We start from the raw sequence: 22,301 nt of genomic DNA on the forward strand, positions 1-22,301 counted from the left end.
TTTCCTGGGTCATTGTTTCAGTTATTTATTGCTGTGTGACAACCACTCCAAAGTTGGTGACTTAAAACAACCACCATTTATTATCGCTCACTGGTCAGCAGATCAGCTCGGTGGCTCTGCCAAAACGGGCCAGGCTCACTGAACTCGTCTGGACTCTTTCAAGGGTCTGCAGGAGGCTGGCTGGTCTAGGATGGTATCAGTTGGGACAGCTTACCTCTGCTCCACGTGGTCCCTCACCTCCAGCAGGCTAGTCCAGGCTTATTCACCTGAGCCTAGCAGAATTCCAAGACAAAGAGCAGAAGTGTCAGAGGTCTAGGCTCAGAACTGGGACGCTGTCAGCAAAGCCTCATTCTATTGTCCAAAAGCAAGCCATGAGGCCAGCCCAAAGCTGCAAAGTCACGTTGCAGAGTGTGGATACAGGAAAGAGTGAAGATTTGTGACCACTTCTGCAATCAATCTACCACTGTGACCTTTGAAAGTCATTTCTCTTCTCTGCAACACAATTTCGTCACCTCTAAAATGAAGCTAATAATAGTATCTACCTCAAAGTCTTGTGTGAAGATTAAATGAGAAAATGCATGGAAAGTGCTTAGCACAGTGGTGGGCACATAGTAAACATTAAATAAGCATTAGCTTTTATTATGCTTGTATTTATGATTGTAGCTGGTATTATCATCATTATTGTAGTTGCTATAATGATTATTATGATTTTGATTGTCTATCTGTCTGCTGGGTTATGACTCCCCCTAGGATATGAGTCCAGTGAAATGGTTTCAAAAAGCCTGGACTATATGGAAACCTCGCTGTCTCCCCAGATGCCTGTTAATCAGGGGAGGGTGGTTCCAAAGAGCGCCCCATCTGCCTTCCCATGTCTGTTTGGTGATTGCTGTTCTCTCTCAGTTTTTGCTGTGCTGGCTGCTCCGAGCTCCCTAAGCTCCATCTCTCAACTAGAACCCTCCAAGGAACCATGGTTAGCTGCTATTTCAACAGAAACTGCTAGTTTTGGCCAGCGTGCCTCCTGGAGGAAGGGAGCAGCCTTCACTCCCAGGATGGCTGATTTTCTGCTGTTCCATCGGTGCCCGGTACTGAACTCTTGGGGGAGATAATGTAGTTCAGCGTGCCCAGGGGGCTGTGAGTGAGGGAAGGAGAAATCTCTCAGCTTCATCTCACACCTACTCCAATCCAAGCTCTAAGAATTAAAACCAGTTGGCAATTTCTTGGAAAAGAGAATTTGTCTCTTAAATCTGCAAAATGGAGAAGGTTTGGTTTTTTTTAACTGTTGTTTTGTTCGTGATGGAACAACTTCCCGCTGATGGTCCTGGCCTTTATACCCCACGCAGACTCTGGAAGCATCGAGGACGAAGCTTGGAGCTCTTTCCACAAGGCAGCCTGCTGATTTCATTTGCCACCACGGTTTTCCCATCTGCTGAGGGATGGGCCCAGACAGTTTCCCATGTATAATTCACAGTCCTTTGTAATTTAGGCTCAAACAGAATCAACAGCGTGATGAAGATGCCGTGGCCGGGATTCAAAGGGTGGCTCTTCCATTTTCTGTCCTTGCCCCAAACCAGTGCTGGCCCTTCTGTAAGCCCGTCTTCTCTCTGTCCCACTCTTTAGGTCTCTCTTTATTTCCCTCCCTATCTTGTTTCACAACTCCTCACAATTTTTCCTTGTCCTTCCCTTTTACCAAGCACTATATTTCTACCTTGCAACACGCTGCTCTGACTGGACACTTCCCATGGATTCTGTTGCCACAGTGCCCATTGTGGGGCCCCCACTAGCTAATGGTGGCCCTCTCCCCCACTTCTTCTGGCCAGGGCTAAGAGGGATGCTCAATTTGCATTATTTATGTCTTTCTCTGTGGTCTAGTGACGTGCTTTTGCATAACGTATGCAAAATTCTGCTGACATTGAGAATTCATTTGGCTCGAGATGCTCAAAAAGAGGGGCGGGAGGAGCCCTGGTTTGTGTAAATTGAAAAGCTATCAGACAGCTTTGCTTTTTTCCTCCCTGAGAGTTGGAGGATGGCCTCTCCTGAGAGTTCTTTGGATTCCACTTGACAGTCGGGTGAGCTCTTTCACTTAAGGAGCTTTGGTTCCATTTGGGCCATCAGTCTCCTGCCTTCATGTGGGTGGGGCAAGGGATGAGGTCCATTGTACAGTTCGAATGCAAGCCTGTCACTGCATTGCCACTGCAGCCAGAGACTACCAGAGCGAGGAGATCTTAGAGCACCTGAGAATCTCTTCATTTTATAGAGGAAGAAACTGAGGCTCAGAAAGATGAAATGGTTCACCAAGCAACTAGTCATATGGCATATCATGTTATCTGGTCCTTAAATTCCTTCTGGAAAAATGCATGGTTACAAGGGGCCAGGCATCTTTCTAAACACTTTACCTATTATCTCACTGAATCCTCATAAAAGGCCCATACACTAGGACTTGTTGTTATCATCCTCATTTCCTTCATGATGAAACTGAGGCACAGAGAGTTTAAGTAACTTGTCTGAGGTGATACAGTACTAAGCAGCACAGCTAGGATTCAAATCAAGGTAGGCTGTCTTCAGTGGTTAGTCCCTGATCTAACTCCTCTTTTCGAAGGCCTCTTTGAGCTGCTCCCTTGCTTACAGAAGAATGCCCAAACTCCTTACTTTGCAGCATAAGGCCGTCTATGATCCTGCCTCTTCTGAGTTTCTCAACTTCGTTCTGTTGAAGAAACGTAGCCCAGTGTTGGGAAAAGCAGTGTCTTGCACGCAGTCTTTTGAACCCTACTTGGCCACAGAAGAAAGGGCCTTGGGCCTGAAACACTTCCTTACCAAGAGATGGGAGCCCACACAGCCTGCCCTGGGCTTATTGCCTCGTGTGGGAATATCTCTCCCTGTTTCAGACTCACTGTGTGCACCTTGGTTCTGCCTAAGGATGTGTGTCGATGGCCCCCAGGCCTGCCCCAGCTTTCTGTATTTCAAACCCCACAGGAGAAAGAGAGAATTCCCTCTACTGCAGTGCGTTGTGGGGTAGGGTATTCCTAAATAGGGACCCTAAATAATGGTTGGTAGAATGGATGGATTGATTATGTCAACAGAATATTCTTCAGTATACCAACCCTAGCTTTCTTACCTCCCTAGTTGAGCTCTGTCCTATCTCATTTTCTGATGTCATCATCACCACATAGGGCTCAAGTGATGGACAACAGAGTAGCTAACTCCCTAGTGGCCCAGATATGCATTTACTTCCTGTGTGGATGAAGGCAGGAGGAAGGGACACAAAGAAAGGACCAGTGACCACTCCCTGGGTTAGGTGGTACTCAAGCTAAGGGTACTGGCTCTTACGTAGGGACCTCACTGGAAAATAACAAGAAGGGGGAGATGCATCCATTCAATCCACACAGCAATCGCCTTACGCAGGAACTACTTTGGCTTCACAATGAGCTCAAGTGCAATAGTTTGCAGCTACTTGTGTTCCCTTACTCAACTTGACCTTAACTGGACTTTCCTACAATATTGAAGCAAGGGCTTCATAAGACTGCCACAGGAGAACATTATGAGTCACATATTATGACTATTATGAGTTTATTATTGAGAAATAAATCATGTTTTTCTCTTGTAACTTATAATAATACATATTATGGTATCACCATATTAAGAGGCAATAATAATTTTACTAACAAAACTCCTAAGAGATAGTACTTAAGTACTATATACGATATATATTTAATATGCATAATTCTGACACACTTATACATCATATTATGGGATATACACAGAAACTATAAGGGATAACTGTATTCTCTAAGTTAGTTGTATCCAAATACCAGTTTATAACCAACCTTTTATGGACCCAGAAAACTAAGAACAATAATATAATCTACATAGAGTGTGTGCGTGATTATAAATTTTTGGAATGTCTTTTCTTAGGGAGAGATGTCATTTATGCACAGATTATAGGCTCTTGCTCTTTTAATATTATCTAGGGCCAGAGGAAAGGGCAATAAATGTCCTTTCTTTTATGAAATAACGATGTTTGTCATATTGGGAAAATCTTAGGATTTTCTGCCTGGGCCTATGATAAGCCTGGTCCTGAGTGGCCTTGAATGCAGTCATCTGTACCCCAAATTACCTCTACTTTTCCACGCCTCTGTCACCTGGTCTCTCCTCCTAGTAGGCAGGCAGGCATGGACAGCTATGAGACTCCACTGCAGTACGTTTCTCAGGGGTGCTGGATCATGAAACAGGGTGTTTATTACTCCAAAGGGTAATCGGCATGGAATTACAGGCAGTGAGGCCAAGTATGATGGATTCCAGACAGCACTGAGAGCTAGTCTCGAGCACTTTAAATTAGCACTTTTGGGTGGCCCTCCTGAGTGTCATCCTTGACCTAAGTAGGCTGCTGGAAACACCAGAGCAGTAGTCTAATAACACCCCAAAACTTAGCCCTTCCCATGAAGTCAGAAATAGAAATCATTTAAATGTCTGTGGAGGAAAAGGATCTGAGGAACAATGATGATCTACTGGTTATAACCACGGATTTCTTCTGTCTCCCTTCATTTCTCTCACTCCCTTTATAACCTCATCTCCCTTTCCACTCTTTATTCTTTATCTTCCTCTTGCTACAAAACATTTTATCCAAATAGTTGAAAAACATGCTTAGCTCGTGTATCCACACATTGAGATTCTCAGTAGGTTCTACAATCGCTTGTGCAATCTGGGGAATGGATTTTAAACTTTTATCAGGAAGAACTAGAGGAGATCGAGAACTCCTGACTAAGAATATAACCAGGCCGCGTTAAAATAGCCATCTTCAAACTGTTCTCTTGAAAACTTAGGGAATGGCCACCAAAGGACCAAAGAGGAGGAAGAATGTGTGGAGGAAGGGATATGAAGGAAAGAACCCAATAACATGACTTATGGAACCCACAGAGCTAGCGTATCTGTCAAATTATGGTCCAGGAAACATTTCTGCTCTTCTTAAAGGGTTCAGTTATACCATCCGAGAGAATTAATTCTTGTCTAGGGAGATGCGTGCATTTAGGACAACAGACGTGTCTGAAACTCAAGCTGTCCAGGGGACTCAAGCCCATGCCCATCGTAGGCATGTTTGATATGCCACTCCACCCCACAGTACTACTCTTCTATGGGACTTGGGATGGCAGTGGCCACCATTCATTATAGTACTGAGGGCCCTGTTTTGCTTCTTTATGTCTCATATTTGGGAAAATATACAGAGAGAAGTAAGGGTAAAGGATCCTACCTCAACCCCCACTTCTGTACTTGGTCAAGAAACCCAACTTGGTAATCACAGCTGCCTTCTTCCCCCACCCTTTCCATGTTCCCTGCACTCTGCCAGCGACTCAGTTGGATAGGTTCTTTATCTGATGGATGATCAGACCTTCAGTCCAGATGGTCTGAGTGCTTGACAGCCTTGCCTTTATTGGTGCTCTCAGTTTTCCATTGCCAGGGACTATTGGGCAAGGAAGCATTAAAACGTTCCCAGGGAATCCCTTGAGTTCCAATCACCATTCTCCTTGCCCCATCGTTTAATTGAATCCTATTTCACCCCATTATCTCCCACCCCTTTGATACGAAGATGATGACTTTTCCGTCTATGTAGCTTGAATTAAAAGGCAGATTCAGACTTAAATTTAAATGTTTAAAAAGGGTACACAAATGAAGTATTCTTGCCAAAAATAAAATATTGCCAAAAAGTTGAACTTGAATCTGATCAAGCTTCTAGATTTAACTAATAATTTATAGGAAATACAGGGGAAAGGTACCTGATATCTTTAATAAATTGGAGGGAGGGAGGGAAAGAGAGCGAGTTTGAGATATAAAGACTGAAAGAGACTTGAGACATACCAACCAATACGCGTGTACAGACCTTCTTTGAATTTTGATTTGTAAAAAAGGCCTCTTCTGTCTCATTAAGAGGTGAACAATAAGTAACTTTTACTTTTCATGTTTAATAATTTAAATAAAAGACTATAATAGATTGTTATTTGTTAACTATCTATGGTAGAATTTTTTAATATCGAGCATTATAGGCATAATGAATGAAAATATTAATTTCAAATCATACACATATTTTTCTTGCAGACAAGTAAAATAAAGAGTTTGATAAATAGACTTTTAAGTGTAAAAATACATTCCATTAGGATGAAATTATGGAGGGAGGGTAGAAAATAATGCATCTATGGGAATAAAGATATGATATAAAATTTCAAGAGTTTCTTTCCATATTTTTTTAAAAATGGAAAGATGAGCAGACAGCTAATCTTCAACAAAGGAGCCAAGAACATACAATGGAGAAAGGAAAGTCTCTTTAATAAATGGTGCTGGGAAAACTGGACAGCCTCATGCAAAAGAATGAAAGTAGACCATTATCTTTTTCCATACACAAAAATAGACTCAAATTGGACCAAAGACTTGATGGTAAGACCTGAAACCATAAAACTTCCAGAAGAAAATATAGGCAGTACACTCTTTGATATAAGCCTCAAAAGGATCTTTTCAAATACCATGTCTACTTGGACAAGGGAAACAAAAGAAAAAATAAACAAGTGGGAATTCGTCAGACTAAAGAGCTTCTGGAAGGCAAAGGAAACCAGGATCAAAACAAAAAAACAACCCACCAAGTGGGAGAAAATATTTGCAAATCATATATCTGACAAGGGGATAATCTCCATTATATATAAAGAACTCACACAATTGAACAACAAAAAAACGAACCACAATCAAAAAGTGGGCAGAGGATATGAATAGACATTTTTCCAAAGAAGATATACAGATGGCCAGTAGGCACATGAAAAGATGCTCAACATCACTAATCATCAGGGAAACGCAAATCAAAACTACACTTAGATAGCACCTTACACCTGTTAGAATGGCTAAAATCACCAAGGCAGAAAATAACAAATATTGGAGAGGTTGTAGAGGAAAGGGGACCCTCACACACTGCTGGTGGGAATGCAAACTGGTGCAGCCACTATGGAAAACAGTATGGAGATTTCTCAAAAAATTAAAAATAGAAATACCTTATGACCCAGCTATCCCACTACTGGATATTTATCCAAAGAACTTGAAATCAACAATTCAAAGAGACTTATGCACCCTTATGTTCACTGCAGCATTATGCACAATAGCCAAGATGTGGAAGCAACCCAAGTGCCCACTGACTGATGAATGGATAAAGAAGATGTGGTACGTATATACAATGAAATACTATTCAGCCAGAAAAAAGACAAAATCATCCCATTTGCAACCACATCAATGGACCTTGAGGGTATTATGTTAAGCAAAATAAGCCAGACAGAGAAAGACAAACATTATATGATTTCACTCATTTGTGGAAGGTAAACATGAACACTGACAAAGAGAACAGTTTAGTGATTATCAGGGGGAATGGGGACAGGAGGTGGGCACAAGGGCTGAAGGGGCACACTTTTATGGTAACTGACAAATAATAATGTACAACTGAAATTTCACAATGTTATAAACTATTATGACCACAAATAAAAAAAATGAAAAGATGGATATCACATTGCCGTGGTACTTGGATTCCGTGGATACATTTAAAAGAATAAATTAACTGTTTATTTTATTTTATTTTATTTGGTGAGGAAGATTGGCCCTGAGCTAACATCTGTTGCCAACCTTCCTCTTTTTGCTTGAGTAAGATTGTCGCTGAGCTAACATCTGTGCCAATTTTCCTCTGTTTTGTATATGGGATGCCGCCACAGCATGGTTGATGATCAGTGTGTAGATCTACTCCCTGGATCCAAACCGGCAAACCCCAGGCTACCGAAGTGGTGCGTGCAAACCTAATCACTATGCAACCAGGCCTGCCCCAATAGTTTTATTTTTTAATGTCAATATTTAAAACATGCCAGAAGTTATGTTTTTTGTAACTGTTACAACTTGTGATGAAAAAATGTAGATGCTAACCAAAAGTGCGACAGAGGTACACAGTTTCAAAATTCTTTCAGTGGAAACACAAGCAAAAGAGTTTAAAAGCCCCCGTCAAATCAACCACTCCTCAATGTTTCTTGAACACACATTTATTTTCTTGCATAATACTTATCCACAGTCTTCTGAATGCATTTCAGGGAAAAAAAATTTTAGATATACTTGAAAGTCCTAATTCCTGCACGGTTGTACCAGAAGGTGTGTGCTTCTCCATGTCATTCGTTCATTCACCTATTAACTTAATGAATACTAGTTGAATGGATACTAAGTTTAAAAACCTGTGCCAAGCCCTAGAAATCACCCACTGGAATCACATACAGTGATTAAATCCTCTAATTAAATCCTTTTGTCACAGAGCCTAACAATGATCAAATTCTTAAGCTCTGATCTTGGTTGAGACTACGCTGGATGAAAATTACGAGACTCATGCAATATCCTCCTGAAAACTAAAACGACCTTAGGAAGGTCTAGCACAAACATATAAGAATAAACAAGAGTATTTCAGAGGGCAGGCTTATTGTTCCAAGGCTTGAATTCTACTCTTAATTGAAATGGCTCCTTGGTACTCTCGTAGGACCCTGAAAAGATGAACTAGAAGCTAGTTCATAAGGGGGTCCATATCAGAGAATATATCCTGACTACTGATGGAAAAAAATCAAAGTCAAGTAGGACAGGCTATGAAGTGATATCAATATTCTGGGTCTGTCACTCTGTGCCCCTAGACTTCGCAAATGCTCTGAAGATTATGTGTGCGTGGAGTTCTGATCTGGAGATGAATTACCTGCGCAGTCCGACTGGCTCTGTTGAACAGAGTCAGCTATATTTTTGGGGGCATAGAAGATGACATTAATATTACCCATATTTATCACGGAGGGGAGGCGCAGTGTTGCAAGCTGCAATTCTGAGATCCATGCGTTCAGTCATGAGCGTGTGCTGTTCTCTGATGTATGTGTTAAACCTAGCAAGCTTTTCTTTTAAAGGAATTTTTTACTCTCTGTTAAGTGTTTATATCCACCTTCCTTCCTTAACCTAAACACACTCTTTCACACATTCTTATACCCTTTAGTGTGATTCTTGCACAAAATGATCCCTTCTTTAATTATTCAGAGAAAAATCTCTGTTTGACGGGGACAGTGGGGATGAAAAACTCACTATTCCTTCCTGCACACACAAATCCTCTTGGGGTAGACTGGCAGGATGCAGTCTGCAATCTAGTTTTTTGTGCGTTTGTGTTTTGTTTTTAACAATTGGAGAGCAGTCTCCTGCCATTTCTCAGTGATTACTTACAAAGTCAAGAAGAGATCTGGTCCACTGCTCTCAGAGACTGACCCTAGGCAATATAAAATCCAGAGATTTCTGCTTGTCATCTTTATATACTCACTCATTCAACAACATTGACCACCTTTGGTATGCAAAGCCCTGAGCCAAGCATTAGACAGAATTATCTGTATTTCATAGGTTCTGAGATACGCATTTTTCAATATTTTAATGTCGTTGAATTTGGAATGTTTCCATGGCAATGTTTTTTTTTCTTTCTTAGTGGCACCAAAAAACAATTCCGTGTCTTACAACCAATGGCCTCTTAGATTTGATGGAATACTCTATCGCTCATGACTTCTCTGCTTTCACTAAAAGAGGGAATATGCAAAATAAGAAGAGGCAAAACTCACAAACCAGCAAGCTTTTCACTTATCATCAGTTTTTGGAGCAAAAGAAAAATCTCGAAGCTGGTGTGGTTTGAAGATGATCTGTGTGTTTCATTTACTCAAGCTCTCCCTGGCCTTAGAAACGTGTCATAATTGAGTGTGGATTATCTATTGTTATTCTATAGTTCTTAAATTCCTAAATGACTTTTTTATTGCTGTAGAGTGAGTGTGAGAGAGTGTGTCTGTGTGTGTGTGTGTATAGAGCTTTCTACCAAAAACTCATTGGAAATTGATTTTTGGCCTGTTGTTGAAGCCATAGTTTGAGGAGACTTTTTCTTAGCATTTATCTATAAGATGTCAGTAGAGACTAGTTAGAAATGCTTTAAATCAAGCAAAAGAAAGTTTTTCTGCTCCCTGTATTCATCCAAATGTTTATTGAGTCCCTATGATGGATCAGATGCTGCAAAGCACTATCAGGAGACAGACAAATGGGATATCATTTTTGCCTTCAAGGGACTTACACTTTAAAGGGGAAGAAAACCTATAAACCATGAATGCTCAGATCAGGAAGAAAGAAATGAGTCCTCTAACCATGACCAGGGATATCTAGAGATCCGTATCATATCACAGCATCACACTGACCTTTAAATATAACAAAACAAAGGCTGTCCTCTCCTTTCCTCTGAGATGTGGCTGCAACAGAGAAAAAGACCCCAGGCAGAGCTCAGAATAATGTCCCCAAACAGCCCTTCTGTGGTTGATGTAAAGAGACAACTCCCACCCACTGGGGGATGGCAGGGCTACAGAAACTTCAGTCAGCTGAGTTTTCCATGCCTCCTGTAACTGCTATGGTGGGTTTCTACCCACTAACAGGTCCTATCAATAATCCGTTCGCTCCCTACTCTCATTGCACGCTGCTTTGTCCTTTGTCTTCGCTGCCCAGCTTCTCCGTGAGCCCTCTCAACCCCTTCAATTGCCTTCACCATCCTTCACCTCCAATCTCTTCATAAAATAATCCCTTCTCTCTTTTTGAACTACAAGCTCTTCAAAGGCAGGAACCATGCCTGTGTGACAGAGTAGACCCTAAAAATAAATTTTACTGCCTTGAGGAAGAAAGAAAGGGAGAGAAAGAAGGGAAGATGGCTTTTCTTCTTGACTATATGAGACTAATAAACTGAAGGAAATTTGGGGTCTATTGCAGAGCAGGAAATGGTACCTTGGAATGCCGAGGAAGTCCAACTTGAGTTTCCCCTCCAGCCAATCTCGACCTAATCTTTTGTCCCAGCACATGTGACAGTTGAGATTCTCATGAAGGACAGATGGTAGGGGGCCTGGTCAATTTATCTAGATTTCCCAGAGTACTGACTTTCAAGCCACCTTTCTCTCCTACCTGGTATGCAGGTGATTAAAAGTGAAGTTATTAAAGAGATAGTATTGAATCCACTCTAATTTTGGGGGGTGGGGGGAGGCAGATCACTTGCAAATTTTTCTATTTCACTTTTAGCAACAGATTTCTTGAGACAAACCAGTTTGTGCTCCCCCAGCATCCCGCTACCCAGTGCCTCCTCCACCAGAGCTTACCTGCCCTCAATTCAGACCCAGAAGTCAGAATCCAAAGCAACAGGAACTCTTGCCTCGGCCCGTACCCAAAATGGTCCTGCTTTCTTCTTTTAACTCATAAAATACGTGTGAAACTTATAAACAGAAGGAAAAGTAGAAACATGACCAATTTTAAAAGACAATCACTCATTCTAAGTATGTTCATCTTATTGAAAAACAAAACACACAAACAAACACCTTTACTTCTAGTGTTTCCAGGTTTATGCTGTCTAATTTTTAGACCATTGTCATATGTAATATTTGGGACATACACATCCTAGAAATTATTTGTTGTTTATCTGAAATTTGAATTGAACTAGGTGTTTGTATTTTATCTGGCAATCTTATCACTAGAGAGCATTCCTTGGGATTCACCAAAGACATTTATATACACTACTTCTTCTGAGCAAAGAGATTTGAAGTAATAAGTACCTCATAACGGTAGCAGCTCAAATATTGGGTAGTCTATCAAAGGAGAAGAAATTGAGGACTTCTTAGCATCTCAGAAATCGCCATACAGGCAGAGGTCCAGCTTGTCTGTAAGAAAGGAGATCAACCACAGTGATAAAGAAGGAGGCAGTGGGCAACAAAGTAAGGGATCAAAGGGAACAGAGCGTTTCTGAGGACCACAGCAGACACGATGTGCCTGGCTAACTGGTGCCACCCTGTGCCCACCCCGGAGAGAGCCCACTCTGCTCAGTCCTGTCTCCTCCCTCCCGGGCCTCCGGGAAAGTGGAGAACGAGACCCAGTTCAGTGCTTTGGAAGCCATAACATTTTGACAGAGGAACCCAACTAACTTTCAGCTTCCTTCTTTTTGCGCCTCAGCCCAGGACTTTCACACAAGTTCTCACAAAGGCGAGGCAAGTATTTATAGGTGGAAAATGGCAATAGGTGTGTTGATAAGCTCAAAGAAACAGTTAAATCTGTGTGTGGATCATTTGATCACAGTATCTGGAATATATAAACATGGCACATATTATCTCTCCCCCCTCTTTTTTTTGGCCTCAAAATTTGATCCAAGTCTGGGAGTTAAAAAGTCCCATTTTGTGTAATCAGGTTCTGGTTGAACATGATTGCTGAATTATTTTAAATTGAAGACACATGTCTAGAGGCTGAGCTGTATGTATTATTTCAGGATGGTGTCCATTAGGCCTTATCCACAGGGGCTATCTTCAACTTTTGCCACATTCAATGCATTCTTTATGCATCAATATTTGCAAAATGGTGAATCATATATAAGGGAAAATTGGAGGGAATATGGTACTCGTTAAAGGGTGATTTTTTGAAATTATCTCAAATGCATTATTCAGACCTGTTTCCAGTCTCCCCTGCTAAGGGTCCCAGAGCTCGTCGGAAAATTTCTGGAAAAAAAGAGAGAATATTTTAAAGACAATAGCAATGCAAAAATAAATAAAACCCTGTAGTTGTGCAAGACCCTTCTGCAAGTCTATGGCTCTGAAAACGTTACAACTGAATCAACATTTACTTTAACTCCTTGTCAGTCCTAAACATTTTAAGTGTCCTAATTGCAGATCTAAATTGTTGCCACTGCCATGGGTTTTTCCTTTTGAATGCATTTGTCCCTGAACTGAGGCTTTTGTCAGACTTCACCTCGCAAGGGCAGCCGGTTGATTTTGTAAATTGTTGCATCATGTCAAGGGCTCCAGCTCTGACTTGAAGGTCGCTGGCTTTCCCTGAGGAGTGGTTGGGCTGAGGGAGACTGTAATGCTCAACCACACCAGACACCACCCTACTCCAAAGATGTCCTCCATGCTAAGAGCTGGGACATCCATTGAGTGGGTAAGAGCTATATTGGTGTATAATTTCCATATAGTAAAATTCCCTCATTCGAAGTATACAATTCAATGATTTCAGTAAATTTACAGAGTTGCGCAACCATCACCACAATCTAATTTTAAAATAATTCCATCACTCCACGAGAAACCTCACGCCAATTTGCAGGCACTCCCCATTCTCTCTTCTAGCCCTTAGCAATTGCTAATCTACTTTCTGTTTCTATAGATTTGCCTTTTCTAGACATTTCACATAAATGGAATCACACAAAATGTGGTCTTGTTTTGTCTGGCATCTCTCACTTGGCCTGACTTTTTGAGGTTCATCCATATTTAGCATGTATCAGTACTTTGTTTTTGTTGCTGAATAATATTCCTCTGTATAGATATACCACATTTTGTTCGCTCGGTCATCAGTTGACAGACATTTACTCAGGTTGCTTCTACTTTGAGATCATTATAAAAAATGCAGCTGTGAACATTCGTGTACAAATGGGTATTTTTAAAGGAATTTGATGTAGGATTGTCAGTGTCATTCAGTAAACTGTGAGTCGGATTTACTTTTTATTTTTCTAAGGGGTTACTCATGCTCTTGTTAAAGCTGTCGTTTGGAACATTCTAGAATAAAGTAGGTCCCTGAGTGCTTCAAGAAATAATATTTATTAAAGTGTGAGAACCTTAATGATTCCAGGACATGAAGTGGTTAAGAGTAAGGAAGGGAACACTTGGAAATTTCGAGATGGAAAGTGATCACAACCTGGAGTTCCAAGAATTCAGACCCACGCGCGCCGGCTGCACAGCCGTTGCTTACAGCAGCCTCGGCACACGCTGATTTCTGAGCGTCCTGCTGACTTAAATAACGTGGAGGCTACTCTGGGAGAAGTAAAGTTGGAAGTGGCAGGGAGGTGAACAGGTCATAACATGGGAACAGAGTTGTCAGGCTTTGTTTATTTTCATGCCTTCTAGGACTTCAGCGGCTGATAGGAGATACCGGCAATTCTGTCATGGAGGAACGAGTGCTGCACGTGATGCGGAAGCAGCTATATCAAAAACCGCCCTTGCACACTGCCCCCAAATCACCCGTCCAGAGCCGGAAAAGCCCATGTCATGAGAAATCGTTTCCCCAGGAATCATCAAAGAAAGCAGGCATATAAACAGCAACATGGTTTACCGAAAGTGACACTGGTCAGAGGTAAAGCCCCACATTCTTGTCTTGGCTTGTCACTAACCCTCTCTGTGGCCTTGACCAGGTCACTAACCTCTCTGGGCCTTGGTTTCCTTGTTGTGAAATGAAGGGAGGTGACACCATGATTCCTGCCTAAGGTTTTTTCTACAGCCAGTATTTTGTTTCTCTGACAACTTTGAAAACTTATGCTTTTGAAACCCACATTTAAAAGTTAAACCAGTGTCCTCATCCTGTTTGCAATCGACTTACTGATGTTAAGAGACTCGATCTGCAACGTCAACTGGTGGATAATTAGCATTTGGAACATAATTTTTTTAAATGACACACAGCCTCCCAGTGGCACCCCAACCCTGTTTTGCAGACAGGAAAATCGTTGTTGATTTTTCAACATATTCTCTTGCAAGTCGTTTAGCTTCTTTGCATCAGAGTTGGGAATTGAACCAACATTTTAGGGCTTCCAGACCTTTATTATATCAATTAATCCAGATTGCCTGGGAGCAAGAAAAGAATCATTCAGGAGCTTGTGTAAAATAATCCACCATTAAAAAGTCTCTGACTCACTGGCCAAAAAAGAGCATTTTTTCCTGTTTTTGCTTTGTGGTTTAGGTTCTTATTGGAATGGTGAGACTTTGCTGGTGAAAGAGGTTGGAGGGTGGGACAATAGGTGGGAAGGCTTTATTCTCCCAAGAATAGAGAATGTTCCCTGCTGAGAAGAATGCCAGTCTATCTTTGATTCCCTTCTCGTGGTTGCCTACGCTCTCTCTTTTGCCCGTGAAGCAATGTAACATACTTGCCTAGCCTCTCAGACACAAAATCATCTCCTGGAGGCTTAACACGGCTTTCATTAGGAGTTTCAAGTACATCTCTTAATGGAAGACAGCAGTCTCGGCCCATGCCCCCTCGACAAGAAGCAGCCGTGGAGTTCACAGGGATGCCTGATTCCTTCAACTCCATGCAGAGCATTCCAGAGCCCTGACATTTTGACTGTTTTCCAAAGCCAGTGACCAGCCTGGTAGGGAAAGAATCTGGGGACAGATGGTAGGAAATTGAAATCACATCATCACTACCCTCTCCCAAAAGCTGGCCCGTTATTTTGGCAAATCTTCACAAAGCTATACGGCACTCACGCTGGTCTGATGGAGGTCTGCATCTTCATCGTCGAGGCCTGAACATCAGGGCTGATAGAGAGGTGGCATATTAAAGAGGAAATTGCATTAATGTCATGTGGTCCCTCTATGACAATCAGAACCACATGTAAATCTGAAGAAATCCACATGCCACCAGACAAATGAGGAGGTCTCTTTGCCCTTATAGACCCATCTGCTGTTGAAAAATAACCTTGTGTTAGTGAGGAGACATTCTGTGTTGGAAAGGCAGTCTAGTCCTTGAGATAAAAATGGTTGCAAAGTTTCTTTTTTTGATTTTCATCTTTGAATTTAGCTGAAAGATAGTCTAGTAGGTAAAGCCATCTGAAGCAAGTGCCACAGCATCATGAGAAGATAGCAACATTCTCTTCTGATTTGCTGTAGATGTCTGACAACCTCTCTTTGTTTTACCTCTTCCATTTGTAATATAGAAATAGTCAGTTTTCACATTACAAACCAAATATTAACAGCCCGGGCTGAATTCTTGTCCACCCCTGAAGGCACTGAGTGAGGAGTGGAAGGAAGTGACAGGAGGAGAAAAGACCTCCTGGTGTACCCTGGAGGGATGGCTCAGGTTCGCAGCTCAATCTACGTGATGCAGGTTCCACTTCTTCCAATTGCCAACTTTCGTAAATGCTCCCAACAACGTAGGGAGCGATCAGGATACTTTGGTTGGTACCATCTCCCCGCCTGATGATGTCAGTTTATTTTCACAGTGAGGAATCATATTTCTTCCTCTCTTGAATATTTCAAAACAGTGTGAATACTGTACAAGTCTAAAAACATAAAATTACTTAAAATTCTTCAAAGAAAGTATTTTTAAGAATACTCAAAATTGCATATTACATTTCTCCAAGCTCTTACTCAAAAAAGCAAACATAATTTATTAAAAGACATATCTCTTATTCTATCTTACTGTCATTCCAAAAGGAGGGAGAAAAGCAGGTAATTTGTGATTTGATGGTTTCTACTTCAAAATTCCTGCCTCACCACTTATTACTTGCATGATTAAAAAGTCTGAGTTTCAGTATTCTTATTTATAAAAATCAGCATAACAACAACAATTATTACTATAATAGCAACTTTCAAGGATTATTGTGAAAATAAAATGTTACATGCTTTTTCAATTGTGAAGCCCTAATTCAAAGTTAGTTATTATTATCTATAGGGGGAAAAAAACTCCCAGCAAATTCACCAAAGCATCTGGAAAAGATTTGTCTTTTGTACAGGGTTGTCATTAGTGTGGGATGCAGAGGAAAATTCTGAAAATATCAAGATGAGGAGTGAGCTGGTTTGAACAACTTCCTTGTCTGCATTTCTCTTTTTCCGATTATGTCTCCAAAACTTCCTTGCTTTTTGAGTGTATTTCTATATGCTTCTCAAACTGGGAGATACCGCTGTCAAAGAACTCAAAACTGTGTCAGAGAAAATCCCCCTGCCGTCTCATATCTCTTGAACACCCTTCCCTAGGAGATCAGACACTTTCTCCTGGCAAGATGCTCATTATTCAGACATTACTTTGCAATTTCCTTCGACTTCAGCTCGTCTCCAGGTTAAACTATGCCTTTATTTCAGGATACAGGGAAAACTTTGAAGGATGAGAAACTGGAGTCAACTGTAGATAAACTTCTGGAATGGTACCAGCAGATATAAGCTTTGACAATATCATCTCCATCACGGTTGATTATAAGTGATTCATAACTTTCTCACTTACATTGTTGTTAAAAAATACTGGAGTCCTGAGTTTCTAAATTAATAAACTCCCTTACCAACAGCACAATATTCCCTTAATAACTTATTCCTGACACAGACCCCTTGTATGAACCTGTATTGATCACATTCTTAAATGGATCACAGTACTGGATTTCTACCCGTAGAATCAGAATTCTCCCTCCTCCGTAAGGCAGGAGGGCCATGAGGTTTTCTTTGGCTAATTCACAGGGAGAAGGTGGGAAAGACTCGGGGACAGAAGACAAGAAAGTCTGATGCTCAACAGAAAGGGGACCCTGGATTTGGAGAAAAGGGGCCTGAGATGACATGTTATTTAAAGAACTCTGTCTCCTTAAAGTTATATACTGCCAAAAATCTGTATGAAAATATAGTCTTTGGATTGAGTTGGGCATCATATGGACATAACAATTACATGTTCTTAAAAATCTTCATTTTCATCCAGATATTATACAGACAAGCAACTAGCTTTAGCAATCCTGCTAGCTAAGCATTCTGAAACTTTTCTGAAGGGAGAGGGTGAGGGATGCTTCCAAAATCCTGATGAAGATCCTTCTTCCAAGACAAAAACAAAGACAAAGCTTTGCTCGACAGTTACAGGCATTTCATGGGCTGGTTGGACGCCATATTACAAATATCTGAAGTACTTCTGTACCTCCTGAATTTACCTCTTATTTAGCTATTTTTCACATGAATAATGGACTTGCTAACCATGGAGAATTTCCTGACATAGGAAGCCATATGTCATAAATAGTATGTGATATGTGATCAATAGTATTGATAAATAGTATAGTCATATGTGATAATAACTTTTTGTTTCTAAACATTTTTAGTCCTGAGTAGACAGTGGATGACAAAGACATCATCCTTTTATCTTTTAAATATTGTTGGGTTAATTAAAAATAAAACTATTGTCTGGAAAAGATTCCTCAATTCTTTGCTTTCCAGAAAGAATCTATTTCTTTGCATCTATCTTTCTGTTTGTCTGTCAATCGTCACTGCAACAAACTGTTTCTAAGAGAAGGAACAAGTAAAATCAACTTGGGAGAGCAATCCCAATTAGAGAAATTCTAGATAAAGAAAAAACTAAAGAATATAGTAACTCCTTTTTGTGGGAAATGGGTCAGGACTAAAGTTCTTCCATAAGAAAAGAATTTTTCATGCAAATGAAACCTTGGTTTTATTTTTAAGGTACAGTAGTCTGTTACTTTTGAATAATGATGGAAGATTTAATATGCCAGTGTTTCTTCCCCATTTTATTGGGAATTAAGACACACTAAAACTCTTTTATAATATACTTTAAAAGCACATAAATACCTTTCAAATTTTATCAGAAGTTTTCATTTAATTAAATCAACTTTAAAAGATAATGTTTTTATTCTGAAATAAATCATTGTGTAAATTCATACTCTGTCAGCAATTTTTAAAAGTAATTCTTAATGTAAAAAATCAAAAGCATCTTATAGCCAAGTTAAACTCTAAAAAATTAATTTCAAACAACTGAAAATTATAGACAAGCATGTTTTGGTTTTCTTGATTTTATCACTAAGTAAGTTACAGTATTAAAAACACCTAGGTCAAAGGATTTGCTCATGACACAAATCCTCCTCATGTTATTTCCCAAAGAACTAAAAAAGGAAAATAATTCTATATGGGCAGGTTATAGAGGTGAGAATATTGTTTAATTGTGCTTTAAGTGGGGCCTCTAAGGCGCCTGCTTTACATAAGAAAATAGCCCACCAAACATAAAATCTCTAAGTGGACTGTTCTGCACTTGTAGAGTGAATGTTTCGTTGTCAGAATTACAGATGTATAAAAATTATACATCCCTGCTGCTGAAAGACCAGTAAACTTTCACGTGTTCTGTAAAAACTGAAATGCTGGAGGCCAATACTCACAAAATTTAATGATCTTTCTCCTAATAAAAGCCAACTTGTTTTTAAAAAAAAAATAAGGAAAAGAAAAGAATATACACATCCTAAGTGTAGCAGTTCCAAATTTTTTTAAAGGAGAGTGTGCGAAATCATTTATTTTATATTTTTAATTTGCTCATGTTTGTTAAAATCAATTCTATTCACAGGAATAACTGGAAATGTGAAATAATGCTGTGTGCCCGGCCCATCCTCTTGTACCTTGCTTTAAAGGAAGCCAGTTCTTGTTGGAAAATGACAATAATGTAAAATAAGAATGAGGCTGGTTTGCTAATGTTTATAAAGTTAATAAAAAAAAAAAAACGAGGAGAAGAAACAAAACCCATAACAATTCACTTTGTTTTCAATGTTTTGCCACTAAACTTAGGGGCTTTATGCAACTGGGTGTTTGATCGGTATCCACAGCGTACACTTTAAGAATGAGTTATACGCTGAGTTTCTCTTTTGTTATTCGGAACTCAGCTCATCTTCTCTTAGAATCAAATATTCCACTGGGTGGGAGGATTCCCTGGCTAGCTCACAAAATTCAAAATAACCCACAATTTAGCTCGCTCTCTATATGAGCAGTGTTTAAGCAGCAATCAGGTAAAACACTTTCTATAGAAAAATGCGTTCTATATCCCATTTCAGGGTTTCAGAAGTACTTCCACCACTGGGGCCATCGGAGTGGCTGGGGATTGAAGGGACGTGGAAGGACAGGCTGGTTAATCTTGAGGACCATGAACTCCTAAATTCTCCAGTATTGTTAAAAAAGATAAAATCATGACTCACACAACTATAAAATGAACTCGTGTTAAAGACTTTTTTTAACTCATTAATTAACGGAGGAACAAGTAAGATGTTACCATAGCGTCAAAGAATTCAATAAACCATACAGCTACGGACAATAAGGAATGCTGAGATGAATTTACACAGACATGCAAAGGGATCTATCCATAGGGCAAGGATCAATTACAGTCCACCGGACACAATTAATTTGCATTTCTATAAATGAGTCATTTTCATTATTTTCAGTTTTCTACAACTTGCAGAATTATAAAAAGCTTGAAAACAATGAAAGGTAGAAAGAACCACAAGGATGCATCAGACAGGATACTCAGCAACTTCAATTTCATCATTTCAAAGTGTTTCACAATTTTTCCTGACAATATGTATAACAACAGAGTCCTTTCAAGTCAATCATATCCCTGATATTGTGAATTGGGGAGAAAATACCGAATTCCAGATAGCAATACTCCCACTCTATTAATCAAGTCTATACCAGGGCTGTCCAACAGAAATACAATGCAAGCCACAAATGCAGCCACATATGTCATTTTAAATTTGCTGGTAGCCACTGCAGGAGAGGGCCACGCTATACCACATTTAAAAAAATAAAATGAAACCATTACAATTAATTTTAGTAAAACATTTAAATAAATATATGCAAAATATCATTTCAACATGTAACATATGAAAGAATTAATAATAAGCTATTTTACATTCTTTTTTTGTCCTAAGTCTTCAAAAGCTAGTATATGTTTGACACAGCACAAACTAATTTGGACTAGCCACATTTCAAATGCTTTACTAGCCACATGTGGCCAGTGGCTACGAGACAGCACAGGTCTATATAAATCAAACATTCATGAGCCCGCTAAGCTTTGCATTTTTTGGAGTATTAATTAAAACATTTAGGTCTGTCTCTGTGCCCATACCATTGTTTTCAAGGTAGCCAGCCAGGTTCCCAGACTTCTTCGTTTTGTAATGAGTCATGATCAATGCCCAAGGAAACTATCATTTGGAACGGTTGTGTAGTGTGGCCCTGTGAATTTTCTCATTAGCAGTCTGTACTGCTGTCTTTTCCCAGGGAGACCAGACTTACCCCTGTGATGTGAGAGAGCGAGCGATGAGAGCACAGGGACATGGCAATAACCACAATAATAAACATAATATTGCTTTGCCTGTCACCTGAGTGTGACAGCACCCGTCAAAAACATTAACTTTTTCATTTTCATGTCCCCCTTGTGATGTAAAGAGAGGAGGGAGATTTCTCATAATCCCTCATTCACTGCAGAAAGACAAGAGACATTTTTCTTCCAAGTAAGGGAGTAACTAAGGTATATATCCACCTCAGCGTTTTGTATATTGTCTAGGCCCAAATGGATCCAATTCAGAGTTCTGCTTCTAGAAGGGAGAAAGGCCCCTCTCCACAGCATGGCCGCCATAGCATCCTGCTAGGTTGCAGCACAACATCATCAGTGCCAGGCGGATGATGAGGAAGAGAGACTAGAAGCTGAGTCAGAGCAAGGATGGTGCCGGGAACCTCCTCCTTTGAACTAGCAAGTTCATAATCTTGGTATTTATGTACTGCTCTTTACTGGCCCTTCTCCCCGCAGGGATTTCTGAGAACCAGATGAAAGTCCCAGAGTCTGACAACCCACTGGGATTCCTGATAAAAAACTTTATTTCAGGTGGTTCTGGAGGAACACTTGGAATTCTTCCTTTCCTAGTATAGTTCTGGTATTTTATATAATCTGAGTTGGCAGAATAAGCCATAGGGCTGTGTATGTGTGTGTGCGCGTGTTTGTGTGTGTGTCTATGTATCTGTATAAGAGAGAGAGAACAGCCAAAGGCTGCGCGGAGACCCAAGATCTTTCCCTCACTCCTCATTTTCTTAGGACCACAGGGACTAAACTCAGTGCCCCAGAGACCAGTGGCCTATGGATTGCCTTACAATCCCTCCCACTCCCCTTATACCCTCTCTTGAACTTTCAAAGGAGCATGCAACTCATTTTGCTCCCCACCCATCCAATCAACTATTTTGACTCTGCCATTTGCAGCTCGTCACTTCCTATGCATGAATAGCACTTTGACCACCTGGGTGACAGTCATCCCCTTCAACTGGCAGCCTTCGTCTGCATTTAACATTAGCTGCTCAATAGTAACCTATTGAAGGACTAGGACCTATAATGTTTGCATAAGGCAGGAGCAGTTAAGAAAAGGCTACATGTGCTGAATTCAAGAAGGGGGCTCTTTCTTCCCTACTATAAACAGAAATGATTGTAAAACCAGAACCAGAAAGAGCTCCTCACCCTTTGGCGTGAGGGGGTTTCGTCTCTCTGCAAGGCCTCCTCTTGGAGAGCTGACTTCTCCAGGTTTTTACTGCATTCCAGAAAGGGAGATAGAAACCAAAGCAAACAACGTGCCCCCAAAGGACCCTCTCCTCCCTCCAAAAAGCTTCTATTTTTAATTTTCTGCAGCTTTTAAAACAGTTGAATGGGGAGGTTTTCAACAGTCTGTGGTGGAGGAGCATTCCTGCCTTCTCTAAGGACGCCCA

The 22,301-nt window shown here is 40.4% G+C and overlaps 2 long non-coding RNA genes across 5 annotated transcripts in view; one reads left to right on the forward strand and one right to left on the reverse strand.

Annotated features, from left to right (window-relative positions):
* Nucleotides 1–18,002, forward strand: part of LOC138923902 (uncharacterized) — a 52,301-nt gene extending 34,299 nt beyond the window's left edge. The window contains exon 3 of the long non-coding RNA XR_011438198.1: nt 13,959–18,002. This is a non-coding gene — a long non-coding RNA (uncharacterized lncRNA). The remainder of the gene's footprint in view (nt 1–13,958) is intronic.
* The window catches only part of LOC106783085 (uncharacterized), a 147,480-nt gene that overhangs the window by 119,897 nt on the left and 5,282 nt on the right, over nt 1–22,301 (reverse strand). For all 4 annotated transcript variants that reach the window (XR_011438197.1, XR_011438194.1, XR_011438196.1 and 1 more), the window contains exons 2-4: nt 12,512–12,560; nt 11,631–11,735; nt 11,181–11,293 (exon numbers count right to left, since the gene is read on the reverse strand). This is a non-coding gene — a long non-coding RNA (uncharacterized lncRNA). The remainder of the gene's footprint in view (nt 1–11,180; nt 11,294–11,630; nt 11,736–12,511; nt 12,561–22,301) is intronic.

This window comes from Equus caballus, chromosome 4 (genome assembly GCF_041296265.1).
Source record: "Equus caballus isolate H_3958 breed thoroughbred chromosome 4, TB-T2T, whole genome shotgun sequence".
In the NCBI taxonomy this organism is placed as follows: Eukaryota; Metazoa; Chordata; class Mammalia; order Perissodactyla; family Equidae; genus Equus; species Equus caballus.